At 39.1% G+C, this 27,855-nt stretch overlaps 1 long non-coding RNA gene across 1 annotated transcript; it reads left to right on the top strand.

Moving 5' to 3' along the window:
- Positions 1–6,780: 6,780 nt before the first annotated feature.
- LOC128651804 (uncharacterized) lies at positions 6,781–17,505 on the top strand. The gene is made up of 3 exons (XR_008401185.1): positions 6,781–6,848; positions 14,236–14,332; positions 17,464–17,505. It is a non-coding gene; the product is annotated as an uncharacterized LOC128651804 (long non-coding RNA).
- Positions 17,506–27,855: the final 10,350 nt, after the last annotated feature.

The raw sequence follows: 27,855 nt of genomic DNA, 5'->3' as shown, positions 1-27,855 counted from the left end.
CTACCTATGTTTGGTTTAATCTAGGGAGGTTGGTTAAAATTAAAAGTCCTATCGGAATAATGTAATTTTCATTTATCCTACAATGTCCCTTTAACAGTGGCTACCGTGGTTATCTGATCGTTCCCAAATAAGCGTAATTTTATTTGTATAATCTGCAACTGAAGTTTCTTGTGCATCTGCCGTGTTTGTACATAGTGGATGTTTTTAATTGTTTGGTTTTTTATTGTTTGTAGTGTTCTGAGAGTGTTGCATTCCAGTGAATGTCAGAATATGTGGTGCATTCTAAGTTAATTGTGGTTGTTTGAAATTTGTGTCTGCAGCTAATGTTTTGTTTTGTGAAAGACAAGAACGATTGGTTTTCACTGTTTGTTTGTTATGTTTTTCTCTTTTGTGAATACGTGTGGAAGCGTGCTGTATGGACAGCATATTGAAGTGTGAAGTGTATGTCATTTTGCTTGCTATTGAGCAGTGTCTCTGCATGAGTGGAGTGCATGATTTGTGTTTAGTTTCTTGTTATCTTGTGTTTGCGTGTCACATGAGATGTTTCACGCAAACATGGGGGAAGTATTGATGAGTATTGATGAATATCGTTATGTAATGGGGGTGATTGCTTTTAGGAGGTGAACCTAAAACGTTTTGAATCTCCTCGTACAATGTTATTGTCTAACCACCAGCTGTGCCCTAAAATTTCCTTGTCTTACCCCTATGCAGGATGCACTACGTCCCTAGGATTGTCTAGAACTTTCCTTCATTGGGAATCTGGCCACGGAAAAGCATCTACCTTGCTGGCCACCCCAGTCATAGCCTGTACACCCACACCCCACTCTTTTTTTTCCCTCCCTGGTGGATTAGATCTTTTTATTGTCTTTCTGTGTTTTATTTTGCTCTAATATTTCAGAGGCCTAAAATGTTTTATTTTTCTATTTGGTTCTTAACACTATATTTGTATTTGCAGGATGAGATCATGAAGCTGTCTTCAGAGATTGAAACACACTAACTGAATTATTTTTGAGTTTCCATATTTAGGTGAAATCTGTACAGGCAAAATTCCATAAGTGCACTCTTCAAAAGATTAAAGATTGAAAGCAAGTAAACCTTTAAAGAAAGAAAAGATGAAGATGAGAGACCTTTTGTCAAGCTTGTTTTAACCACCATACTGCAGTAAAAGTTGTTGAACTATCTTTGGATCCATTTTTTGCTTTGCATGCTGGTACCAGCCCCAGAACTGGACTCTGGGTAATCCATGACTGTTTCCTCTGATGTGTGTCTTCAGGACATAAAGACTATCCTTCTCTGGACTGTGCCTTAAAGCTCGATATGGAGGTCCTGTTATGCTGTTACAGGGTCAACCAATTAAATTAGGGGAGTATTGTTTTAACTCAATTCCTTATATTGCTTGTTTTGTATTCTCTTTTTAGATAAAGGTAACTGTGAACTTCACAGTATTGTACCCTATTGAATGGCCCACTGAGTATAAGAAAATATGTTTAAGGAAAATGTTACAACATAGCATAATATCTTAGACCCTTCACCCTTTAGAACATAAGGAGGACACGTCTAAGCTAGAAGTTTATAGTAAATATACAGAGAAATGTTTGTTCAGGGAATAGCATAATTATGGGTTATGAAAGCAAATGTATTTTTCCCTTTTATTAATTAGTATGGTATCTGCAAAGTGAATTTGGTCATTCCTGATGTTTGTCAAAGAGAGTAATTCTTATCATAAAGATGTGTTTACCTTTAAAAGAGTTTGTAGTTTTAAATGATGTTCTGTTTGTATGCTTTCCTCATACAGGAGTGTGAGAGAATTTAGGTTGAAGAATTATAAACATTATAGATAGCAGCCATCCAGAATAAAGCAACACAAGGTTCTTTTATTTTTTTAGAAGTTCAAAGTGACAGTGTAAAGAAATTCATTTATTTTCATTGACTGTTTTATTTTTTCCATTCTTACTACAGGGCAGGCCTTAGCATAAGTTTTAGCATAACCATTCAGGCCCTTGATGAAGTCTGACAGGTTTTCACTTGCGTAGTATTCATGAAGTATCATTTAAAAGTGTATAGAGAAGTTGTAAATTATTCTCTGAGAAATATCAATGTATTTAGTTTATATTATATATCAACGATGTTTTGTTTGATTTTAAATGACATAGGATGAAAGTGACGTTTTATTTGGACATAATTGTGATTGTATTTCGGTGTGTACTCATCCTGTACTGTTTCTGTTTGCTTCCTAGACTCCCTGTGACTCGAGTGTCTGCTTGCCATGGGTATCCACTGGTTGCCTTGTCTACCCCATGAACAAACCATCAGATTTCCAGTATCTCCCTGCGGAAGAATCGTGGATAAGCACCCCTACTGCAAATGAACTGTTGGAGAACTGTATTATAGCAAAGTGTCAAGGTGCAGCGCTCTCAAATGGACAAAGACTGTTCTTAAAGTATTCAGAGGCCACCTAGAGACAGTTGTGCTGTTGCTATGTCATGCTTTACTGTGGAAAATGAACTGTTGGACATATTGGGGGGTGCTAGCAATGCAGGTGGAGAAATAAACGATGCAGCGTTGTTTGGGGGTAGATGGGAGGCTGGTTGGGTCTCTGTGCCGGTAGACCGGTAGTTTTGGGAAGGCTGGAAGATAGATGGAAGGTATTGGAGGGGCTGTACCTATATGCAGTGACAATTAGCCTATAAAAGTATATCACGACATATGAATATTTTTCTCTTTAGTATTCTCACAGAGTTCTGTTACCATAATATAAGGCTTTACTAACTTTCTATGCCTGTCTATTTTTATGTTATTCTGTTAGAATAAAAGGATGGTATGTTAGGGGTAATATGAACCTGATGGCAGCCATCTTGTGCTTCGCAGCCATCTTGTTCCTCACAGCCATTTTGTAATGAATAGACTTTATTATACTGGGGTATTATGCAGTGAGAATTATATGCATGTTATGATAATTTCCTTAGCTGTTCGGCCTTGCCAATGTACCCTGGCCCGACGCCCAGAAATAAGATAGAATAAGATAATGTAAACAAGAGGGTTCAGAAACCTTGTTGTCTCCGCAGATGGTAGTTTGTTATGACTCTAAGTATTGTTATGAGAAACTCATATTCCAGCTTTTCCTGGTATTCTGCTCTGTATAACTGTGTAAGATGACGCGGTCCTAACGTGTCATCCCCTTAACCCTGTATGTCACTATAAGAAAGGCTTGCACTGTGCAATAAACAGAATTGGCTTTCGATCATAATGCTGCGTGGTCTGAGTCATTCTAAGGGGCCCTTATCAGGTAATCTACATATGCCTCAGGTGGTACACTAGGCCCCAGGCTTTGGCCTGCACTGACACTTACCCCCTGAAGGGGACACCTAACATCGGGAAAGGAGGATGTTCCGCGTCGGCGGGATGAAGATTCAAGACCCGGCTTCGACGATGACCTCGCCCGGATAGAAGACTTCTTCAGCACCTCTTGGAAGATGACCTCGCCCGGATGGAAGATTTCTTCAGCGCCCCTTGGAGGATAACTTCTGCCGGTCCGGATGTCCTCTTCAGTTCCATCGGTGGCTCAGCTGAGTGAAGACAACTAAAGGTAGGATGATCTTCAGGGGATTAGTGTTAGGTTATTTTAAGGGGGGTTTGGGTTAGATTAGGGGTATGTGGGTGGTGGGTTTTAATGTTGGGGGGGTTGTATTTTTCTTTTACAGGCAAAAGAGCTGAACTTTGGGGCATGCCACCACAAAAGGCCCTTTTAAGGGCTGGTAAGGTAAAAGAGCTTTGAACTTTTTTAATGTAGAATAGGGTAGGGCATTTTTTTATTTTGGGGGGTTTGTTATTTTATTAGGGGGCTTAGATTAGGTGTAAGTAGCTTAAAATTGTTGTAATATGTTTTTAAATGTTTGTAACTTTTTTTTTTTTTGTAACTTAGCTTTTTTTATTTTTTGTACTTTAGTTAGTTTATGTAAATGTATTTAATTGTAGTTATTTGTAGGTAGTTTAATTAATTAATTTAATGATAGTGTAGTGTTAGGTTTAATTGTAACTTAGGTTAGGATTTATTTTACAGGTAATTTTGTATTTCTTTTAGCTAGGTAGTTATTAAATAGTTAATAACTATTTAATAACTATTCTCACTAGCTAAAATAAATACAAAGTTAGCTGTAAAATAAATATAAATCCTAAAATAGCTACAATGTAATTATGAATTACATTGTAGCTATATTAGGGTTTATTTTACAGGTAAGTATTTAGTTTTAAATAGGAATAATTTATTAAAGTATAGTGTAGTGTTAGGTGTAATTGTAACTTAGGTTAGGATTTATTTTACAGGTAAATTTCTCTTCATTTTAGCTAGGTAGCTATTAAATAGTTAATAACTATTTAATAGCTATTGTACCTAGTTAAAATAAATTGAAAGGTACCTGTAAAATAAAAATAAATCCTAAGATAGCTACAATATAATTATTATTTATATTGTAGCTATATTAGAGTTTATTTTATAGGTAAGTATTTAGTTTTAAATAGGATTAACTTAGTTAATAATATAAATATTATTTAGATTTATTTAATTAATATTTAAGTTAGGGGGTGTTAGGGTTAGTGTCATAAACAGGTAGCAAAAGAGCAGGGCACACACTTAAGGGGTATGTAAATAGCTTTCAGTGACAGGCTTTGCATAAAGGTCCTCACAGAGGGATAGTACAGGAGTCAGCTTTCAATTCAAATTCTTGTGAAATATATTAAAAAGGTGAGGAATCATGACGGAAACATATCTTTTTAATATTAATGAAATAATCCTTTCTACCAACATTTTATTTTGCTATCTGCCCCTTTAAATATTGAAAACTTGGTTATTAAAGGGACAGCTGCTGTTATCTTAGTGCCCTGGAGCAACATACTAAGGCTTCTATTTTAAGCCAAAAGTTTCTATGTGCACACATCTGAAGAGACAGCTGAAATGGGAGGGTTAAAGATTTTATTCGGCATCACAGGAGAAGCTTTCAAGAAGTGAAAAAAAGAAATGAAAACACATGCAGCAAGAAAATGAGATTAATAAACAAACAATTACATCTACTAAACAAAGGTAGGTAAACCTATTACTAAAATTATCATTCACTGTGCCTTTTGTGAGAACTTTTACTGTGAGCATGCATGCAAAGCATACTTAAAGGTACAGTCTAGTCAAAACTAGATAATAAAAAATGCACTTTTAAACAACTTTCCCATTTACTTTTATCATCAAATTTGCTTTGTTCAATTGGTATTCTCTGTTGAAAGCTAAACCTAGGTAGGCTCATATGCTAATTTCTAAACCATTGAACCGCCTCTTATCTCAGTGCATTTTGACCGGTTTTTACAGTTAGACACTGCTAGTTCATGTGTGTCATATAGATAGCATTGTGCTAACTCCTGTGTAGTTATTTATGAGTCAGTGCTGATTTGCTAAAATACAAGTCTGTCAAAAGAACTGAAATAAGGGGGGAGTCTACAGAAGCTTAGATACAAGGTAATCACAGAGGTAAAAAGTATATTAAGATAACTGAGATAAGGGGCAGTCTGCAGAGGCTTAGATACAAGGTAATCACAGAGGTAAAAAGTATATTAATATAACTGAGATAAGAAGCAGTCTGCAGAGTCTTAGATTCAGGGTAATCACAGAGGTAAAAAGTATATTAATATAACTGAGATAAGGGGCAGTTTGCAGAGGCTTAGATACAAGGTAATCACAGAGGTAAAAAGTATATTAATATAACTGAGATAAGGGGCAGTCTGCAGAGGCTTAGATACAAGGTAATCACAGAGGTAAAAAGTATATTAATATAACTGAGATAAGGGGCAGTCTGCAGAGGCTTAGATACAAGGTAATCACAGAGGTAAAACGTATATTAATATAACTGTGTTTATTTATCTTTTAAAACAATACAAATTCTGGAGTAGTTTGTCCCTTTAAGTACACAAAAAACAGTGTACATGTGAAGCATACTTAAGTACACTGCATGTGATCAGAGCTGGTATTGCATGGGAAATGACTCAGCATGTGTCATGTACACAACCTCTGGCTCTCTTCGCAGATACACTTTTTAAAATTAGAGTTTTTATGCTCCTATTAGGAAATGTAAATTTAAACAGTGATATATTTTTTAGAGCATTTTTGCTAATGCATGTGTATTGGAAAAATGATTCTATTCAAAATAGAAATGGAATGATGCACATTTTGCTGGAATGTCCCTTTAAGATGGCTAACTTGTATTTTAAATTCTGACTCTAAAGCTAAATAATACATAGTTTTATAGTGAGGCATTGTATATTTGTTGTGTTCTGGAATAAATTAAGCTGTATTTTATGAATTGCTTTGATGCTGTTCAGAAGCCTGGCAGGGGTTAATATTTTGTGTTGTTTTTGGTGTGGGTTACAGTATTTGTGCAGTTTAAAATAACTATGTCCTGCTATGTAGATGCTGAAGGGTTAATAATGTAACCATGCTTGTTTAATTTGGCCCTAAATTAAAAAGTATTATTCATATGCAAGTGAGCTGTTAGGGTGTTTTATTTAACATGCATTACAAAATACAGTAAATATTTTAAGGTAATTAGTGATTTTAATCTAATTTTCTTGCTGCAAATGTTTTAATTTACTTTTTGAAATGATTCTACTGTAATCAAAATCTTTAACGTAAATTAAAAGACTTGCAGCAAGAAACTGAGATTAAATCCCTATTCCCTAAAAAATAATTCTTGTTAACAGTCCCTTTAATATCAGTTGCCAATTATTTTTATCTAGGGCAGTGGTTTTCAAACCTGTCCCCAGGCCTCCCCAACAGGCCAGATTTTCTGGATTACCTTGGATGAGAGCAGGTAAATAACCATCAGCCAGGTTACGAGTTTTGCGTTATGAGCGGCTCACTACTAACTTGCAAGTTATTTCCACCGCTCACCTTTAATAGCGCTGCTATTACAGGTTTGCAAAAACCCGGCCGTTAGCAGGCAATATGGCAGCGTTGAGCTCCATACTGCACACAAATACCAGCGCTGGTTTTACGTGCTCGTGCACGATTTCCCCAGAGACATCAATGGGGAGAGCCGGCTTAAAAAAAAGCCTAACACCTGCAATAACTCTGTAACGCAGCCCCATTGATTCCTATGGGGAAAGAAAATTTATGTTTACTCCTAAAACCCTAACATAAACCCAGAGTCTAAACAACACCCCTAATCTTTTGCCCCCGACACCTACATTACAATTTTTAACCCCTAATCTGCCGCCCCCAATGTTGCTGCCACCTACCTACACTTATTAACCCCTAATCTGCTGCCCCCAATGTCACCGCCACCTACATAAATTTATTAACCCCTAATCTGCCGCCCCCAACGTCGCCGCCACCTACATAAATGTATTAACCCCTAATCTGCCACCCCCAACGTCACCGCCACTATACTAAAGTTATTAACCCCTAAACCTCTGGCCTCCCACATCACTAATACTAAATAAATATATTAACCCCTAAACCTAAGTTTAACCCTAACACCCCTAACTTTCATATAATTAAAATAAATCTAAATAAAAATTACTATCATTAACTAAATAATACCTATTTAAAACTAAATACTTACCTATAAAATAAACCCTAAGCTTGCTGCAATATAACTAATAGTTACATTGTAGCTACCTTAGGTTTTATTTTTATTTAACAGCTAAGTTTGTATTTATTTTAACTAGGTAGACTAGTTAGTAAATAGTTATTAACTATTTACTAACTATCTAGTTAAAATAAATAAAAAATTAATTTACCTGTAAAATAAAACTTAACCTGCCTCACACTAACACCTAACATTGCACTAAAATTAAATAAATTACATTAATTAAATACAATTAACTAAATTAGAAAAAAATAAACACTAAATTACACAAAATAAAAAAATAAATGCTCAAATATTTAAACTAATTACACCTAATCTAATAGCCCTATCAAAATAAAAAAGCCCCCCTCCCAAATAAAAACCCCCTAGCCTAAACTAAACTGCCAATAGCCCTTAAAAGGGCCTTTTGCGGGACATTGCCCCAAATAAATCAGCTCTTTTGCCTGTAATAAAAAAATAAAATACAAACAACTTCTATGGAAGTCCCATTGAAAAATGACTTTTTGAAAGGTGTTGTAGTTACGTTGCGTGACGGCCAAAAAAGTGTGTGGTACAGCTGTACTTACAAGACTCGTAATAGCAGCGATAGTGAAAAAGCAGCGTTATACTCATAACGCAAAACTTGCAATCTAGCCGAAAGTCTAATAAAAAGTCTAATAAAAAGTCTAATAAAAAATTATTTTAAAAAAATATTGCACAAAAAACCTTTTAAGGGTTCAAAAGATATGAGATCTCGGGTGCTAGAAAAAAAAGGCAGGCAAATGGCTTTGACATTGAGACACATACATTGCTAAAGATGTTTTTGTATGTATGTATGTATGTGTATGTATGTATGTGTGTGTGTGTATATATATATATATATATATATATATATATATATATATATATATATATATATATATATATATATATATATATATATATATATATATATATATATATATATAAATAAATATATATACTTATATATTATTGTATTTATATGTGTATATGTGTGCACATATAAAAACATTAAAGTGACAGGCCTCAAATTTCCTGCAAGGCTATTGACTAAGAGGTGGAAACGTCACCTCAGTCAAATACCGTTCTGCCGTAGGTTGCCTTAGCAGCTCAGTGCGGCAAACGCTGCAAACAAAAAAAAGGAGCTTTCAGCATGAAGTATTTTATACGTCATGAATGAAAGTCCCCTTTATTTGTTCCAATGGTAAATCCTAGCGTTTCACAAACGCTAGGATTTACCATCACTTTAATATATATGTACACACATATAGACATATATGCTTTAAAGGGGCATAACACACATTGAGATCACAATATAAAATGTTTAGTTATGCAACTTTGCAATATACTTTTTATTTTGCACCATTTACTATAATTTAAAGGGGCATGAAACCCAAGGTTTTTCTGTCTTTCATGATTCAGTATAGAGCATGAGATTTTAACCCTTCAGTGCTAAGCACTTTCCCACCTTGGTGCTAAGCTTTTTTAGTTGTTTTTTTTTTTTTTTTTTTTATATTTTTTAAAATATATATTTATTTTTTTCCTTTTTTTTTCAGATCCCCAAGACTTACACTGTTGGAAAGGTTAGACGATAAGATTTCCAACAGTGGGTCTTGGGGGTCTGTAGCTGCTTAGATGCCTGAGATACAGGCTTCTAAGCAGCACGCCCCCTGCTTCGATATTTAACATTGTTAATGTTAAATAAAGTTGCACGGTGACGTCATCAAGTCATTGCGTGTGACATCACCATGCATAACGTGAAGCCCCGGTGATGCCTGTCACTATGCAGGCCCAATCGCCGGGGTAGGAGCGGGTGGGAGCCCCCAGATCTCCCTCAAGGTGGGAGAGTGCTAGCGACGGCTCTGAGCCGTTGTTAGCACCAGAGTGGGAAACCCTGTGACAGCTCAGAGCCGTTGTTAGCACTCAAGGGGTTAAACGATTTCTCTTTTTCATGACACGATGAGTCCACGGATCATCTTAATTACTAATCGGATATTCACCTCCTGGTCAGCAGGAGGCGGCAAAGAGCACCACAGCAAAGCTGTTAAAAAGCTCCTCCCTTCCCTCCCACTCCAGTCATTCTCTTTGCCTGCGTTAGTGCTAGGAAGTGGTAAAGTGAGTTGTTAGATAAAATTCTTCAATCAAGAGTTTATTATTTTTAAAGTAGTGCAAGATTGTGCTGCTTTGTCCTAGAGTGTAGCCGTAGTCCATATCAGTCTCTTCAGTAGAGCAGTGGTGGCTTTAGAGCAATGGGAACTTGTGGGACATAATTCTAACTGCGCCTCCCATGTAATTTACTCAGACTTTTATTTCTCCACAGGTTGATGTGAGGGATAGGACCTCTCAAGCCTGTGAGCTGCCTTGCTGTCAGGCAGATACGAGGTAAGTGCTGCTTTTTTTATTCTGGGGCCAAGGAAACAAAGCATCTCAGAGATAAAGGTGTGAACATTTATTGAAAAAATGAACATATAAGGCTCATACAGAAAGGGGGGCTTTATGTTTGGGGACTACAGACTCTCCTAGACTGGAGAGGATTTTAGACAGCCATATCTGCAGGCACTGGGGCTGGGAGTAAAGCTTTTTCATTTGCTCTGGTGGTTTGTGTCTCCCGACGGCTTTACTTAGCAAACAGGCCGATCGGGAGATGAGGTGCATATAGTAACGCCCACGATGGGTTTCAGTTCAGTAGCGTGTCACTAGAAATGCATGGTTTCCAGTAAAGCAGGCATTTCTAGCATTATCCATTGGCACTATTCTTATTGCTGAGGTCCGGATCGTTCCTGCACCACAAGAAAAGGGACATTGACTCCTGTTTAGCAGTCAGGTAGGCACCTCAGCAGGGTTACTGAGGTGTAAAGGTGTCTGTAGTGTTCAAATTGTGATATTTTCATAATTGACATAGTTGGGTAAAAAAGTTACCTGTTTAAATTTAAAGACACAGTAACATATTTTCATTACAAAAATTTAATTAATTTTTGAGGATTTTTATTTATTAATTTACTCATTGTGAACAGTATGGACCATGGAGACTTGCAAGATGTCACTTGCTCCTTGTGTTTTGATGCAAATGTGGAACCACCAATCCATTTCTGTCCCTCATGTATTGAGAGGACTATAAATTATAGGGAAAATATTTTTTCTGAGCAAAATTTTTCTAAAGCCGATACTGTCCAAGAGTCTTATGACGAGATTCAAAATATGCCGCAGCTTTCTCCCCAAGCGTCCCAAATGTTACCTCCTTCACAAGCAGCGCCCTGTACTTCTGCTCTAGCTCCCACTGGAGTTACCTTAAAAGACATAGCTTCTCTCATGATGCATTGTCTGCTTTTCCAATGTAGCATCTGAAGGAGAAATTTCAGATTCAGAAAGTGTAATTCCTCTGGCTGATTCTGAGGTTGTATCTTTTAGGTTTAAGCTAGAACACCTCCGTCTGTTACTTAGGGAGGTTTTAGTTACTTTGAACGACAGTGACTCCACGGTAGTGGTTGTTCCTAAGAAGTCTAGTAAGCTGAACAAATATTTTGAGGTTGCTTCCTCGACAGACGTGTTTCCGGTCCCTGACCGAGCTTATGAAATAATTGCTAAGGAATGGGAGAGACCGGGCATACCTTTTCCTCCCTCTCCTATTTTTAAGAAGATGTTTCCCATAGCCGACTCTAACAAAGAGGCTTGGCAAACAGTGCCTAAGGTGGAAGGGGCCATTTCTACCTTAGCTAAGAGAACTACTATTCCCATAGAGGATAGTTGTACCTTCAAAGATCCTATGGACAAAAAGTTAGAGGGTTTACTCACACTGTACACCAGGGCCTGCAATGACAACCAGCTGTGTGTATTGCTACCGTCACTAGTGCGGCAGTGTATTGGTTTGATGCACTGTCTAAGGCTCTCAGGACAGAAACTTCTTTGGATGAGATCACGGATAGAATAAAGGCTCTTAAATGCCAAGCTCCCGAGATACAGGTCGAGGTCCAGGGACCCCCAGGCGGAGCTGATAGATGCTCTGGTGGTCCCTTGGACCTTCAGTCTAGCATACCTATTTCCTCCGTTTGCTCTTCTTCCTTGGGTCATTGCTCTAATCAAACAGGAGAGGGCATCGGTGAGCCTCATACCTCCAGCTTGGCCTCGCAGGATTTGGTATGCAGATCTGGTGGAGTAGGCATCTCTGCCACCTTGGAGACTTCTGTTGAGGAAGGACCTTCTAATTCAGGGGCCCTTTCTTCACCCAAATCTAGTTTCTCTGAAGCTGACAGCTTGGAGATTGAACGCTAAATTTTATCCAAGCGGGGGTTTTCTGACTCGGTCATAGATACCATGATTCAGACTCGTAAGCCTGTAACTAGAAAGATTTACCATAAGATTTGGCGTAAATATCTCTATTGGTGTGAATCCAAGGGCTACTCATGGTTGGTTTTTCCTTTCTATCCTTAACTTCAGTTGAATGATTGGAGTGGGAGGGAAAGGAGGAGCTATTTAACAGCTCTGCTGTGGTGCTCTTTGCCGCCTCCTGCTGACCAGGAGGTGAATATTCCATTAGTAATTAAGATGATCCGTGGACTCATTGTGTCAAAAAAGAAATACATTTATCAGGTAAGCATACATTTTCTTTACAATTTACTTCTATTATCTAATTTGTTTTGTTCTCTTGGTATTCTTTATAGAAAAGGATACCTAAGTATGTTCAGTAGCTGCTGATTGGTGGCTGCACATGTATACTTCACGTTATTTGCTCACCCAATGAATTTAATAGCTCCCAGTAGTGCATTGCTGCTTCTTCAAAAAAAGGATATCAAGAGAATTAGGCAAATTAAATAATAGATGTAAAGTGGAAAGTTGTTTAAAATTGTATGCTCTGTTTCAGGGTTCTACAAACTTTTCCCCCCAAGACCCAGTGCCATGATACCACATACCTTTAGGACCCAATTTTTATACTTGGTCTTGAAATAATTTTGTAAGAAATAAATAACATGATAGCTGCAATTTTTGACAAAGAAACTAAAATATGTGCATGCTTTATTCCTGATTATAGTCAAATATGAAAGCGTTGTAAAACGTAATAACACACACACTCTCATACAACACACACACCACACACTCTCATACAACACACATTTCCATGTAACACACATACCACACACTCTCATACAACACACACACTTTCATATAACACACATACCACACACACTCTCATACAACACACACTTTCATATAACACACATACCACACACACTCTCATACAACACACACACTTTCATATAACACACACTCACCCCATACACTCTTACAACACACACATACACACACACTTTCATAACACACGCATACCACACACAAACTCTCATACAACACACACACCACACACTCTCATACAACACACATTTTCATGTAACACACATACCACACACACTCTCATACAACACACACACTTTCATATAATACACACTCACCCCATACACTCTTACAACACACACATACACACACACTTTCATAACACACGCATACCACACACACTCATACAACACACATACCACACACTCTCTCATATAACACACACACTAATACAACACACACACACTCTCATACACAACACATGCACAGCACACACACAATCTCATACAATATACCACACACACTCCTACAACACATACACACAAGTTGGGACCCAGTACACATGGTGTTGTGACCCAGTAATGGGTCCCGACCCATGGTTTGAAGAATCCTGCTCTATTTTAATTATGAAAGAAAAATGATGGGTTTCATGTCCCTTTAAAGGGACAATCTATTTGAAATTAAACTTTCATGATTCAGATAGGGCATGCAATTTTAAACAACTTTCCAATTTACTTCTATTATCTAATTTGCTCAATTCTTTAGATAGCCTTTGTTGAAGAAATAGCAATGCACATGTGTGAGCTAATCACACAAGGCCTCTATGTGCATCAACCAATCAGCAGCTACTGAGCATATCTAGATATGCTTTTCAGCAAGTGATATTAAGAAAATGAAGCAAATTAGGTAAAATAAGTAAATTCAAAAGTGGTTTAAAATGACATGCTCTTTCTAAATAACGAAAGAAAAAAACATTGGGTTTCATGTCCCTTTAACTCTGAATAATATGGGCTTTTACTATGCTGAAAATTGGTAATGCAGGCTTCAGACCTCAAATGATTAACAATAGTCTGTATATCTTTCTAATTGGCTTTAGCATGGACTTTGTGCTAACATAAAACAAGGAAAGGCATACTGACAGTATGATGTGATTTTGTGATAACATACATAAAACGAGGAAAAGCCTACTGACAGTAGGATGTGACTAGAGTGACTGTCACATGAAGTACATCAGGATTAGCTCCTCCAAATAAGGAAAATGGTGGTGAAATTTGGCCACTGGAAAACTTTTGCATAGACCATTACATTACAGGCAAAGCGGGCAAAATAATGAAAGTATAATGCAAAGTTGTTTTATTATTTATAATTAAATAATTCATGTTATAATCACAAAGTGTATTATGCCCATGTAACGGGACAGACTATTGCTGAACAGACTTTATCTAATTATTTTGCATATCTAACTTTATACTCATTTATTTGATGTTGTTTTCTATTACAGAAACATGTCAAAGGGTCTATAAAGACATTACTGACCATGAAATGAGAAGATGCATAGGGGATTGCCAATCCCACACAAGAATTGTTTGTGGTCACAGGTTAGCAGTTATGTTTTTTCTTGTTTAAATCACCCCACTGAGTCATTTCTTTTATAATTGTTTTTTTTTTTTTTTTTTTTTTTTTATACAACATGCTTATATGGATGTGATACAGCAGGGGAGTGTTTGTTTCTGTCTATACAACATGCTTATATGGATGTGATACAGCAGGGGAGTGTTTGTTTCTGTTTATACAACATGCTTATATGGATGTGATACAGCAGGGGAGTGTTTGTTTCTGTCTATACAACATGCTTATATGGATGTGATACAGCAGGGGAGTGTTTGTTTCTGTCTATACAACATGCTTGTATGGATGTGATACAGCAGGGGAGTGTTTGTTTCTGTCTATACAACATGCTTATATGGATGTGATACAGCAGGGGAGTGTTTGTTTCTGTTTATACAACATGCTTATATGGAAGTGATACAGCAGGGGAGTGTTTTATTTCTGTTTATACAACATGCTTATATGGATGTGATACAGCAGGGGAGTGTTTTATTTCTGTTTATACAACATGCTTATATGGATGTGATACAGCAGGGGAGTGTTTTATTTCTGTTTATACAACATGCTTATATGGATGTGATACAGCAGGGGAGTGTTTTACTCACTTCCCTGATCCTCCCATGATCATAAATAGAGCAGCCATGTTGGAGTTTTCTCTGTGCTTGGATTGAGCTGACCCTTTGAAAGGAATGTTCCATTTTGATAGTGGTGCTTCTTTGTGACATGATTTTTATTGCACTATCAACTAATATCAATTAAAATGTTAATGAATTATGAATCTTGTCTAAAAAGAAACATTCTTCAAACAAAGGAATGCTCCTATCACAGGAACAATAAATGAAACTCCCTTTACAATTTTCAGTGCTTCAGCAACATGCAACTTAAGATAAAACAATATAAATTTCTTTAAAAGAGCATATTAGTAAAAAAAATGCATGCTCTAATTTGTTTTAATTCATTTTAAGACCATCAACCCTGCACTAACCCACAAAGGGATTAAACACACAGTAGAAGTACCGCTTGGAACCACAGAGCACTGATGATCCTGAGCGGAAGTGCTGCTGATCCAATCATGAGTGCTAGTCATTCAACTAGTATTTCTGATTAGATAAGCAGCAGTTGGCAGTTTTTGCTCTGGACCAGCAGTGCTCTGCAGGTATCAATCAGTACTTCCATTGTGTGTTTAAAGCCTTTGTGTGGGTTAATCTCACAGTAGTGCAGGGTCAATAGTCTTAAATTTACATTAAAGGATGTCATTTTGTTTTTACTATTAAGGCCCTTTTAAATGGACAATAAACACCTTGAGATGGTAATATAAAATGATAAACTGTGTGTGTGTGTATATATATATATATATATATATATACCTGTATATATATATATATATATATAAATAAATATATATAAATACTTTCATTATTTATTTTGTCCCCTTTTCCTGTAATTCTATTCTGAAGTTGTGAGCTTTTCAGCTCCTGTTAGAAATGGAAGTGCAGAACACTGTTATATTCCACACAGCCATTGGCTGCACACTCTAGTGATAAATTTATAACTGTCCCTAATTGGCCATAGCAGATAATGTAACCTAAGTAAGATCCCATTGTTTTATAGACACTAAAACTTTACACTTAGTTTGTTAATGTTTAAACCAAATATAACTTTAAAAAATACATCTACATGTTATTCACAGAGTAACCTTTTCTTTCAATGCTTCATTCTATCTAGCATTTATTTAGGGCTAGATTATAAGTGGAGCGCTAATTTATTGCGCGCCCGCAAGTGGACAAATGTGCCCTTTTGCAGGCACGCAATAAATAACCAGCCATTAGAAGTGTCTGGTTATTGCTACTATATGCTTGTGGTAGCAACTAGTGCTTATAAAATTAACCAGAGATCAGATCTCTGGTCAATTTTATAAATATGCCCCAAATGCCCCCAAAATACAGTGTAGTGTATTTTATAAAAAAAATACAAATTGTATTATTTTTATGTTTTAATAAAATATTTGCACTAGGTAGTATTTTGGGGGTAAAGTTGGTCGGAGTTGGGTGTTATATTTGCTGCATCGCTGAGCTACTTACCCCCTTCACTGCACTTAGATTCTGAGCTTGCGTAATTTTACACTTGAGTTGTAATACCAGCTAATATTAGCGGGCGCTGGTATTACTCAATGGAGCACTAATATTGCTTGCACGCAAGCAATATTTAGCACTTCACTTGTAATCTGGCTCTTAGTGTTTAATGTCCCTTTAAATAAGCAAGCAGTGCAGCACCTCACATAGCATGGGAGTATCACAGAAGTAAATAGAATACTGTCTTACTAAATGCTACTCTGCTATATCATTTTCCTTTGGGAAGGGAAGTGGGGATATGAAGATTTAGAATATGACACATCTAGATAGAATATTACTTAATATTTTGTAAAAGGAAAAAAACACAATTGAAAAGGAAATAAACTGCACATTGTGACTTTCCCTCTTTTATCTCCAAAAGTCTAGGAACACAACCAAAAATTTAAATTACAACATAGGGTATCAAATAGTGCACATTGATTTCTAGAGAAGTAAAATATAAATATCTTAAGGAAAAAATGTCTCAATATAGTAACCCTTTAACGACTGAGATGTACCATGTATGTTGCCGCTCATTAACGGTTATATTTTTTTAAATAGCACGTGTCCCGCCACAAGTGGCGGTACTGCGCTATTATACCCTCCCTTCTTGTCATCGTAAATAGTGTGGCCTCAACACTGGCGGCGAGACCGCGCATTTAATAGCACTTCCCTATTCAAAGCCGAGTGATGTACAGGGTACGTTGCTAGTCTTTAAGGGGTTAAAGTATAGGTTCTAAGCATCCCATTGGCAGGTAGTGATCTGTTTCATTAGGAAGGAACGTGGCCAAATATGTTAATATCTAGATGGAAATTGCATTGACATGAGAATTTATGGAAGTTAAAAATACAATTCTTTTTTAGTATTCATCACAACCTTGAAGTTGAAATAACGGCGTGTTATTTTTTTTGTCAGATTTACTTTTTTAGTTCTACAAATTAAAGTTCTGCTGTAGACTAAGCAATTAGCACAGAATGCCCATGTTTATGTAATTGTTTTTATTTTACAGGCCGGTGCCAAATTCAAGATCATAGAACAGATACAGATGGACATCATATTATATTTTTGTAAGAGTCAATGCTGTTGTTTTTATGGAGTCATTTCTAAAGGATTTTTTGGTGAATATTTTTATCTTCATACAGTATTGAGGTTAACAGATCATATTTACCAGACAGGAAAATGCTAATTTTATTAAAATCAGTAAAATATAAAAAATAAATATGATTTTCCTAGTTTAACTTCTGGTAACAATTGCAGTTAGTTATATACAATAATTATTTTTTATATCTGCACAGATATGGAGAGATCTGTAAAACAAATATTCATAAAGAAAATAATCAATTAAAATGACGGCCAAAAAAGACTGAAAGGGAGGTAAAAACATGAAACATAATAACGATGGGCAGAACTGAAGACTGATTTATAAGTGGAATGCCTTAAAGGGGTGTGCTGTAAAAAGGGGCCATACTGTACCTGAGATAATGATATTAGTGTTATAATATAACGCTAATATAAGAATACATCAAGTATTTCACTTAAAGGGATACTAAACCCATTGTTTTGCTTTTATGATTCAGATAGAGCATGCTATTTTCTAATGTACTCCTATTATCATTTTTTCTTCGTTCTCTTGCTATCTTTATTTGAAAAAGCAGAAATGTAAGATTAGGAGCTGGCCCATTTTTGTTTTAGCACCTGGGTAGAGCTTACATATTGGTAGCTACATTTAGCCACCAATCAGCAAGCAATACCCTTGTGCTGAACCAAAACTGGTCTCTTGAACTTACTTTCCTGCTTTTCCGAATAAAAATAGGAAGAAAACGGAAAAAAAATTGATAATAGGAGTAAGCTAGAAAATTGCTTAAAATTGCATGCTTTGTCTGAATCATGAAAGAAAAAAATGTGGGTTTAGTGTCCCTTTAATATATTACCTGTCATAATATTAGTTTTATATATGAATATATATTACCTCAGATAATGCATGGATACAACTTTATGATCAATTAAATTCATACAAACAACTTACATAGATAAACTTTTGCAGGAAAAAAACATTTTATTATTAATTTGTAAATATGATTGACGTAAATAATAGTAAATTTGTAGTGCTCTTGTGGCAGACACTGCTCTTAATTGTGATATATGTGCCAGAGATATGCTAAAAATTTGCAGTTGACTTGTTAGAGATTTGTAACAGACTTGCAGAGCTTTTGCAGTAGACTTGAAGGGCTCTTGCTGTTAAATTGTGAGAAATTTGCTGCAGATTTGAAGGGCTATTGCTGTTGACTTGTCAGAAATTTGCAGCAGACTTGCAGAGCTCTTGCTATTGACTTGTCAGAAATTGACTAGACACTTGCAGAGCTCTTGCAGTTGACTTGCCAGAAGTTGACAACAAACTTGCAGAGCTCTTGCAATTGACTTGCCAGAAATTGACAATAGACTTGCAAAGCTCTTGTAGTTGACTTGCCAAAAATTGGCTACAAACTTGCAGAGCTCTTGCAGTTGACTTGCCAGAAATGCTCTTGCTAGAGGCTTGCCAGGTAAACTTGCTGCAAGTTGAAAAAGTGTCAACTAGAACTTTTGCTGCAATTATGATGCAAGTAAACACACTTGCCAGTGAAAACTTGCAGCAAGTTATACCGACTTACAGCAAAAGTTAGCTACAAGTTTGTGGCAAGTTATCCTTGCTATCTGGGTGGTAACTAGGTTGTGTTAAGTAGTACTATTCTTAGTAGTTTAATCCCTTTTACTCCCCCTATCGGGGGAGGTCTATATGGCCTGCCTGATTACCCTGACAAAGTATAACAATAAAACATGCGGTCTGGGACCCATGGTAACTAGGTTGTGTTAAGTAGTACTATTCTTAGCAGTTTAATCCCTGTTACTCCACCTATCGGGGGAGGTCTATATGAACTGCCTGATTACCCTGACAAAGTATAACAATAAAACATGCGGCATGGGACCCATGGTAACTAGGTTGTGTTAAGTAGTACTATTCTTAGCAGTTTAATCCCTGTTACTCCCCCTATCGGGGGAGGTCTATATGGCCTGCCTGATTACCCTGACAAAGTATAATAATAAAACATGCGGTCTGGGACCCATGGTAACTAGGTTGTGTTAAGTAGTACTATTTTTAGCAGTTTAATCCCTGTTACTCCCCCTATCGGGGGAGGTCTATATGGCCTGCCTGATTACCCTGACAAAGTATAACAATAAAACATGCGGTTGGGACCCATGGTAACTAGGTTGTGTTAAGTAGTACTATTCTTAGCAGTTTAATCCCTGTTACTCCCCCTATCGGGGGAGGTCTATATGGCCTGCCTGATTACCCTGACAAAGTATAACAATAAAACATGCGGTCTGGGACCCATGGTAACTAGGTTGTGTTAAGTAGTACTATTCTTAGCAGTTTAATCCCTGTTACTCCCCCTATAGGGGGAGGTCTATATGGCCTGCCTGATTACCCTGACAAAGTATAACAATAAAACATGCGGTCTGGGACCCATGGTAACTAGGTTGTGTTAAGTAGTAATATTCTTAGCAGTTTAATCCCTGTTACTCCCCCTATCGGGGGAGGTCTATATGGCCTGCCTGATTACCCTGACAAAGTATAATAATAAAACATGCGGTCTGGGTCCCATGGTAACTAGGTTGTGTTAGGTAGTACTATTCTTAGCAGTTTAATCCATGTTACTCCCCCTATTGGGGGAGGTCTATATGGCCTGCCTGATTACCCTGACAAAGTATAACAATAAAAAATGCGGTCTGGGACCCATGGTAACTAGGTTGTGTTAAGTAGTACTATTCTTAGCAGTTTAATCCCTGTTACTCCCCCTATTGGGGGAGGTCTATATGGCCTGCATGATTACCCTGACAAAGTATAACAATAAAACATGCGGCATGGGACCCATGGTAAGGTTACTTCCTTTTGCACAATAGAGTATAGGTATGGCATCAATTTTAGGAACCCGGAGATAATTTTTAGGAACCGGGAGATGGAAAAAGATGCTTGGATACCCAGTACAGGTCGTTCTCCTTCAGCCTTTTTATACGAGGGTCCCCGACCCTCAACAGGCACAACAGCATGAAACACCACATATGCCATCCTTTTGCACAATAGAGTACAGGTATGGCATCGATTTTAGGAACCCAGAGATCATTTTTAGGAACTGGGAGATGGAAAAAGATGCTTGGACACCCAGTACAGGTTGTTCTCCTTCAGCCTTTTTATACGAGGGTCCCGACCCTCAACAGAAACAACAGCATGAAACACCACATATGCCATCCTTTTGAACAATCCAGTACAGGTATGGCATCGATTTTAGGAACCCGGAGATAATTTTTAGGAACCGGAAGATAGAAAAAGATGCTTGAACACCCAGTACAGGTCGTTCTCCTTCAGCCTTTTTATACGAGGGTCCCCGACCCTCAACAGAAACAACAGCATGAAACACCACATATGCCATCCTTTTGAACAATCCAGTACAGGTATGGCATCGATTTTAGGAACCCAGAGATAATTTTTAGGAACCGGGAGATGGAAAAAGATGCTTGGACACCCAGTACAGGTCGTTCTCCTTCAGCCTTTTTAATACGAGGGTCACCGACCCTCAACAGAAACAACAACATGAAACACCACATATGCCATCCTTTTGAACAATCCAGTATAGGTATTGCATCGATTTTAGGAACCCAGAGATCATTTTTTTGGAACCGGGTGATGAAAAATGATGCTTGGACACCCAGTACAGGTCGTTCTTCTTCAGCCTTTTTATACTTGGGTCCCCGACCCTCAACAGGCACAACAGCATGAAACACCACATATACCATCCTTTTGCACAATAGAGTACAGGTATGGCATCGATTTTAGGAACCCAGAGATAATTTTTAGGAACCGGGAGATGGAAAAAGATGCTTGGTCGGTCCTCCTACTTCAAATTTGGTGGCTCTGCGCGTGCAATGTACTGTGCCACCAGATATGAGTGGTGTGTTAAGTAGTACTATTCTTAACAGTTTAATCACTGTTATGTGCCTTTTTTTTGGTTTGGGTTTTGTAGCCACAGTGCAGCACCAGAGGCCAGAAAAATTAGGCATGTAAAACTGTCTGAAAAATTAGGTATTGTTGCAGCCGCTGCTAGTTGTTGGCGGGTAAGTCACACAAGTCATCCGCCATTCGAAGATAAAATACAGCAGCATGTGTACCATTTGTAACCCAAGGCAGCTCATGTCATCAGGCCTTTTTTTACTCTAATGTATCGCACAATGTCAGTCCCTTCGGGATCCATCCTTCATTCATTTTAATAAAGGTGAGATTATCAAGACTTTTTTGACATAGGCGACTTCTCTTCTCATTGACAATACCTCCTGCTGCACTGAAGGTCCTTTCTGACAGGACACTTGAAGCGGGGCAGGCCAGAAGTTCGATTGCAAATTGGGATAGCTCAGGCCACAGGTCAAGCCTGCACACTCAGTAGTCAAGGGGTCCATCGCTCCTCAGAGTGTCGAGATCTGCAGTTAAGGCGAGGTAGTCTGCTACCTGTCGGTTGAGTCTTTCTCTGAGGCTGGATCCCGAAGGCCTGTGACGATGCATAGGAGTTAAAAAGGTCTGCATATCCTCCATCAACAATATGTCTGGAAAGCATCCTGTCCTTGCCGGCGTGGTCGTGGGAGGAGGAAGAGGATTACTTTCATCTTTTCCCCTGTTAGATTCCCGTTGTGCTGTGACATCACCCTTATACGCTGTGTAAAGCATACTTTTTAATTTATTTTGGAACTGCTCCATCCTTTCCGACTTGCGTGAATTCAGTAACATTTCAGTAACTTTATGCTTATATCGGGGGTCTAGTAGCGTGGACACCTAGTACAGGTCGTTTTCCTTCAGCTTTTTTATACAAGGGTCCCTCAACAGGCACGACAGCATGAAAGACCCCATTTGCACAAGGTTGAATGCCGAGCTACTCATGTCCCGTTCCTCATCCTCACTGATCTCACTGAAGGTATCTTCTTCCCCCCAGCCACGTACAACACCACGGATACCAGATAGGTGACAACAACGAGCACCCTGGTATGCCTGTTGTGGTTGGTCTTCCTCCTCCTCCTCAAAGCCACATTCCTCCTCTGGCTCCTCTTCCTCACAATCTTCTTCCTGCATTGCCGCTGGTCCAGCAATCGATGCTGATAAGGCTGTTTCTGGTGGTGATGGAGACCACAACTCTTCCTCTTCACGCTCATCTATGGCCTGATCCAGCGCTCTTCGCAGGGCATGCTCCAGGAAGAAAACAAATGGTATGATGTCGCTGATGGTGCCTTTGGTGCGACTCACTAGGTTTGTCACCTCCTCAAAAGGATGCATAAGCCTACAGGCATTGCGCATGAGCGTCCAGTAACGTGGCAAAAAAATCCCCAGCTCCCCAAAGGCTGTCCTAGCAGCCCGGTCATACAAATACTCGTTAACAGCTTTTTCTTGTTGGAGCAGGCGGTCAAACATTAGGAGTGTTGAATTCCACCGTGTCGGGCTGTCGCAAATCAAGTGCCTCACTGGCAGGTTGTTTCGATGCTGGATATCGGACATGTGCGCCATGGCCGTGTAGGAATGCCTGAAATGGCTACACACCTTCCTGGCCTGCTTCAGGGCATCCTGTAAGCCTGGGTACTTATGCACAAAGCGTTGTACAATCAGATTACAAACATGTGCCATGCACGGCACATGTGTCAACTTGCCCAAATTCAATGCCGCCACCAAATTACTTCCATTGTCAGAAACAACTTTGCCAATCTACAGTTGGTGCAGAGTCAGCCACTGATCCACCTGTGCGTTCAGGGCGGACAGGAGTGCTGGTGCAGTGTGACTCTCGGCTTTCAGGCAAGTCAACCCCAAGATGGCGTTACACTGCCGTACCCGGGATGTAGCATAGTACCTGGGGAGCTGGGGGGTGCCGTTGATGTGGAGCAAGACCCAGCAGCAGAAGAGGACTCAGCTGAGGAAGAGGTTATGGAAGAGGATGGAGTAGGAGGAGTAGAGGAGGTAGCAGCAGGCCTGCCTGCAAGTCGTGGCGGTGTCACCAACTCCTCTGCAGAGCCACACATTCCATGCTTGTCAGCCGTCAGCAGGTTTACCCAATGCGCAGTGTAGGTGATATACCTGCCCTGACCATGCTTTGCAGACCAGCTATCAGTGGTCAGATGGACCCTTGCCCCAACTCTGTGTGCCAGACATGCCATTACTTCGAGTACAGGTTGGGGATTGCCTTTTGTGAAAAGAAACTTCGGCCGGGTACCTTCCACTGCGGTGTCCCAATAGATACACATTTTTTGAACTCCTCAGACTCCACCAGCTTGTATGGTAAAAGCTGGCGGGCTAAGAGTTCAGACAAGCCATCTGTCAGACGCCGGGCAAGGGGGTGACTTTGGGAAATTGGCTTCTTACACTCAAACATGTCATTGACAGACACCTGACTGTGGGCAGATGACCAGGAACTGCTACGTAAGTGGCGGATGGTTGAGAGGGGGCGAGGAGGACAGCAGTGGTTGACGTGGCTGAAGATGCTGGACCAGGAGTAGGATGGCGGCTTTGAGTTTGTGTGCTGCTTTTACTCATGTGTACACCTGCGGGGTGGCCTGCCTCTGCCTGTCATTTTTTTTTAAATTTACACTTACACTACTATTAAACAAAATATGAGTGGTGCCAATGGGCAAGTGGGCACAGTATACGCTGTGAGCCCGACACAAAAAAGCAGACTGATGTTTCACAATCCAAAAAGTTTATTTTTTTTAAATGTACACTTACAGTACTATTAAACAAGATATGAGTGGTGGCACTGGGCAAGTGGGCACAGTATATGCTGTGAGCCTGACACAAAAAAGCAGACTGATGTTTCGCAGTCAAAAATGTTTATTTTTTAAATATTTAAACTACTGTTACAACAAATATGAGTGGTGCCACTAACTTGGCAAGTGGGCCTGGCACACACGCTGGCAGGCAGGCAAATGCAATAAGATTACAATAGCAGACTGATGTTTCACAGTCCAAAAATTTTTTAATTTAAAGATTTACACTACTGTTACAACAAATCTGATTGGTGGCACTAGTTGGCAAGTGGGCCTGGCACACATGCTGGCAGGCAGGCAACTTCAATTAGATTACACTAGCAGACTGATGTTTCACAGTCAAAAAAAATTTTTAAAAAAATATTTACACTACTGTTATAACAAATATGAGTGGTGGCACTAGTTGGCAAGTGGGCCTGGCACACACGCTGGCAGGCAGACAAATGCAATTAGATTACACTAGCTGACTGATGTTTCACAGTCAAATATTTTTTTTAAAATATTTACAATACTGTTATAACAAATATGATTGGTGGCACTAGTTGGCAAGTGGGCCTGGCACACACGCTGGCAGGCAGGCAACTGCAATTCAATTGCACTAGCAGACTGATGATTCACAGTCAAAAAAGTTTTTATTTTAAATATTTACACTACTGTTACAACAAATATGAGTGGTGCCACTAACTTGGCAAAAGTGGTCCTGGCACACACGCTGGCAGGCAGGCAAATGCAATAAGATTACAATGGCAGACTGATGTTTCACAGTCCAAAATTTTTTTAATTTAAATATTTACACTACTGTTACAACAAATCTGATTGTTGGCACTAGTTGGCAAGTGGGCCTGGCACACACGCTGGCAGGCAGGCAACTTCAATTAGATTACACTAGCAGACTGATGTTTCACAGTCAAATTTTTTTTTTTTTTAATATTGACACTACTGTTATAACAAATATGAGTGGTGGCACTAGTTGGCAAGTGGGCCTGGCACACATGCTGGCAGGCAGGCAAATGCAATTAGATTATACTAGCTGACTGATGTTTCACAGTCAAATAGTTTTTTTAAAAAATATTTACAATACTGTTATAACAAATATGATTGGTGGCACTAGTTGGCAAGTGGGCCTGACAAACACGCTAGCAGGCAGGCAACTGCAATTCAATTGCACTAGCAGACTGATGATTCACAGTCAAAAAAGTTTTTATTTTAAATATTTACACTACTGTTACAACAAATATGAGTGGTGCAACTAACTTGGCAAAAGTGGGCCTGCCACACACGCTGGCAGGCAGGCAGGCAACTACAATTATATTACACTAACAGACTGATGTTTCACAGTCAAAATAGTTTTTATTTAAAATATTTACACTACTGTTATAACAAATATGATTTGTGGCACTAGTTGGAAAGTGGGCCTGGCACACACGCTGGCAGACAGGCAACTGCAATTAAATAACACTAGCAAACTGATGTAAAAAAATGTTACAAAAAAATTACACTAATGTTACACCAGATATGAGTGGTGGCACTGAGAATGGAAGTAGGCACAGTATATGCAGGGAGCCTGACACACAGGCTGGCACTAGTGGAAGGCTGGCCTGGCAACTAAAATTAACACTAGAAGACTGATGTAATTTTTTTTTTAAATACACTAATGTTACACCAGATAGGAGTGGTGGCACTGAGGATGGAAGTAGGCACAGTATATGCTATGCTGGGAGCCTGACACACAGGCTGGCACTAGTGGCACGCTGGCCTGGCAACTAAAATTAAATAACAATAGCAGACTGATGTAAAAGTTTTTTTTTTAATTTACACTAATGTTTCCTTAGGCCCTTACACAGGCTGGAACTAGTGGCACGCTGGCCTGGCAACTAAAATTAAATAACAATAGCAGACTGATGTAAAAATGTTTTTTTTTCTTAATTTACACTAATGTTCCCTTAGGCCCTTACACAGGCTGGCACTAGTGGCAGGCTGGCCTGGCAACTAAAATTAAATAACACTAGCAGACTGATGTAAAAGTTTTTTTTTTACAAAATTTAAACTAATGTTACACCAGATAGGAGTGGTGGCACTGAGGATGGAAGTAGGCACAGTATATGCTGGGAGTCTGACACACAGGCTGGCACTAGTGGCACGCTGGCCTGGCAACTAAAATTAAATAACAATAGCAGACTGATGTAAAAGTTTTTTTTTTTTTTAAATTTACACTAATGTTCCCTTAGGCCCTTACACAGGCTGGCACTAGTGGCACGCTGGCCTAGCAACTAAATTAAATAACAATAGCAGATTGATGTAAAAAAAAAAAATTTTTAAATTTACACTAATGTAGGACGGAGCCAGCAGCCGATGCAGCAAGATGTGCCATTTCAGAGCTCCTGCCATCTGCTCAATAAATCTCATAATTTTGACATTTTGAACACCCTTATACTACTAGACCTGGTCCCCAATCAGTCTGGGAATTCAGGATAAAAGGTTATGAGGCATTAATACACAATAGCTGACAAAATCAACAGAATAAAGGCCTCCCAGCTTGTCTGCCGCATGGAGCAAGCCGCCATACTGCAGGGCTTTTACACATCATCTGTTTTACTTGAGATACATCTCTAAAAGAACGCAGGCAGTTCTCTTAACCCCTATATTAAAGCATGGAGGAGGATTTCTATTCTACGATACTAGCTTTATTTACTGAATATGAGTGGCAAATACACCACAGATTTGATCGCCTCATGGAACTGATTGAGGCCCCTCTGACGCAACCCCGCAGGCTTACTATGGTGGAGGGGACACTTTCAAGCAATCTGGAAGGTGGCTTACAGCCACCGGATGTAAATGCATTTGCCGGAGCTTTTGTTTTGGGAGAAGGGAAGCGGTATGCTGGTCCTGGAGAAGACAGGTCGAGGGAAGTCAAAAACCTGGGAACTCCAGAGGCAATAGACCCGCCTATGATAGAAACGGCTATGAAGGTAGTGGTTATCGTTACCACACAAGAAGCTGCAGAGGTTCATGATGGCGGCACCGATAGACGCACCCAGATGGCTACCGTTTACCTGGACAGAGGGGGAAGACCGTCTGGCTCCTCTGCGAGAGGCGATACGGAGGATCGCTGGATGTTGATGGCCCGCTATTCTTTTGTTGCTCTGCCTCTCTGCAACGGCTGCGGCTTAGGGTTGTGGCCCACGACGGAGGGCACTTCAGATCTGATTCTTGCAGTGCCAGGAGACCTTCCGGATCTTGGTGGAGCTCCAAGAGTCGGGGTTGGGTAAAATTATAGACTGTAAGACATTCTGTGGCCTGCTAGGCCTGACCTAACTCTACCCCAGAATTACTTCTGGCACCGCAACACAATTGGGGTCTGGGCCTATTGCTCCTGTTACTATACTTGTGCCGATACGAGCGACCGGACTGGTGTGGGGTAAGGTTGTGCGCCCTCTCTCAGTGTCTGAGTAAAAACTTCTGTTTCGCCCGGGTATATAAATGACGGTCTTTGAGCCTGAGAACTCACCTGACGGAACATTTGAAGGCATTGGACTTGTGTGACTTAGCTCCCAGAGAGGATCTATAGCGTACA

Source organism: Bombina bombina, chromosome 3 (assembly GCF_027579735.1).
Source record: "Bombina bombina isolate aBomBom1 chromosome 3, aBomBom1.pri, whole genome shotgun sequence".
NCBI classification, from domain to species: domain Eukaryota; kingdom Metazoa; phylum Chordata; class Amphibia; order Anura; family Bombinatoridae; genus Bombina; species Bombina bombina.
The sequence above is the reverse complement of the archived record's forward strand: the minus strand, read 5'-3'. Positions and strand labels throughout refer to the sequence as shown.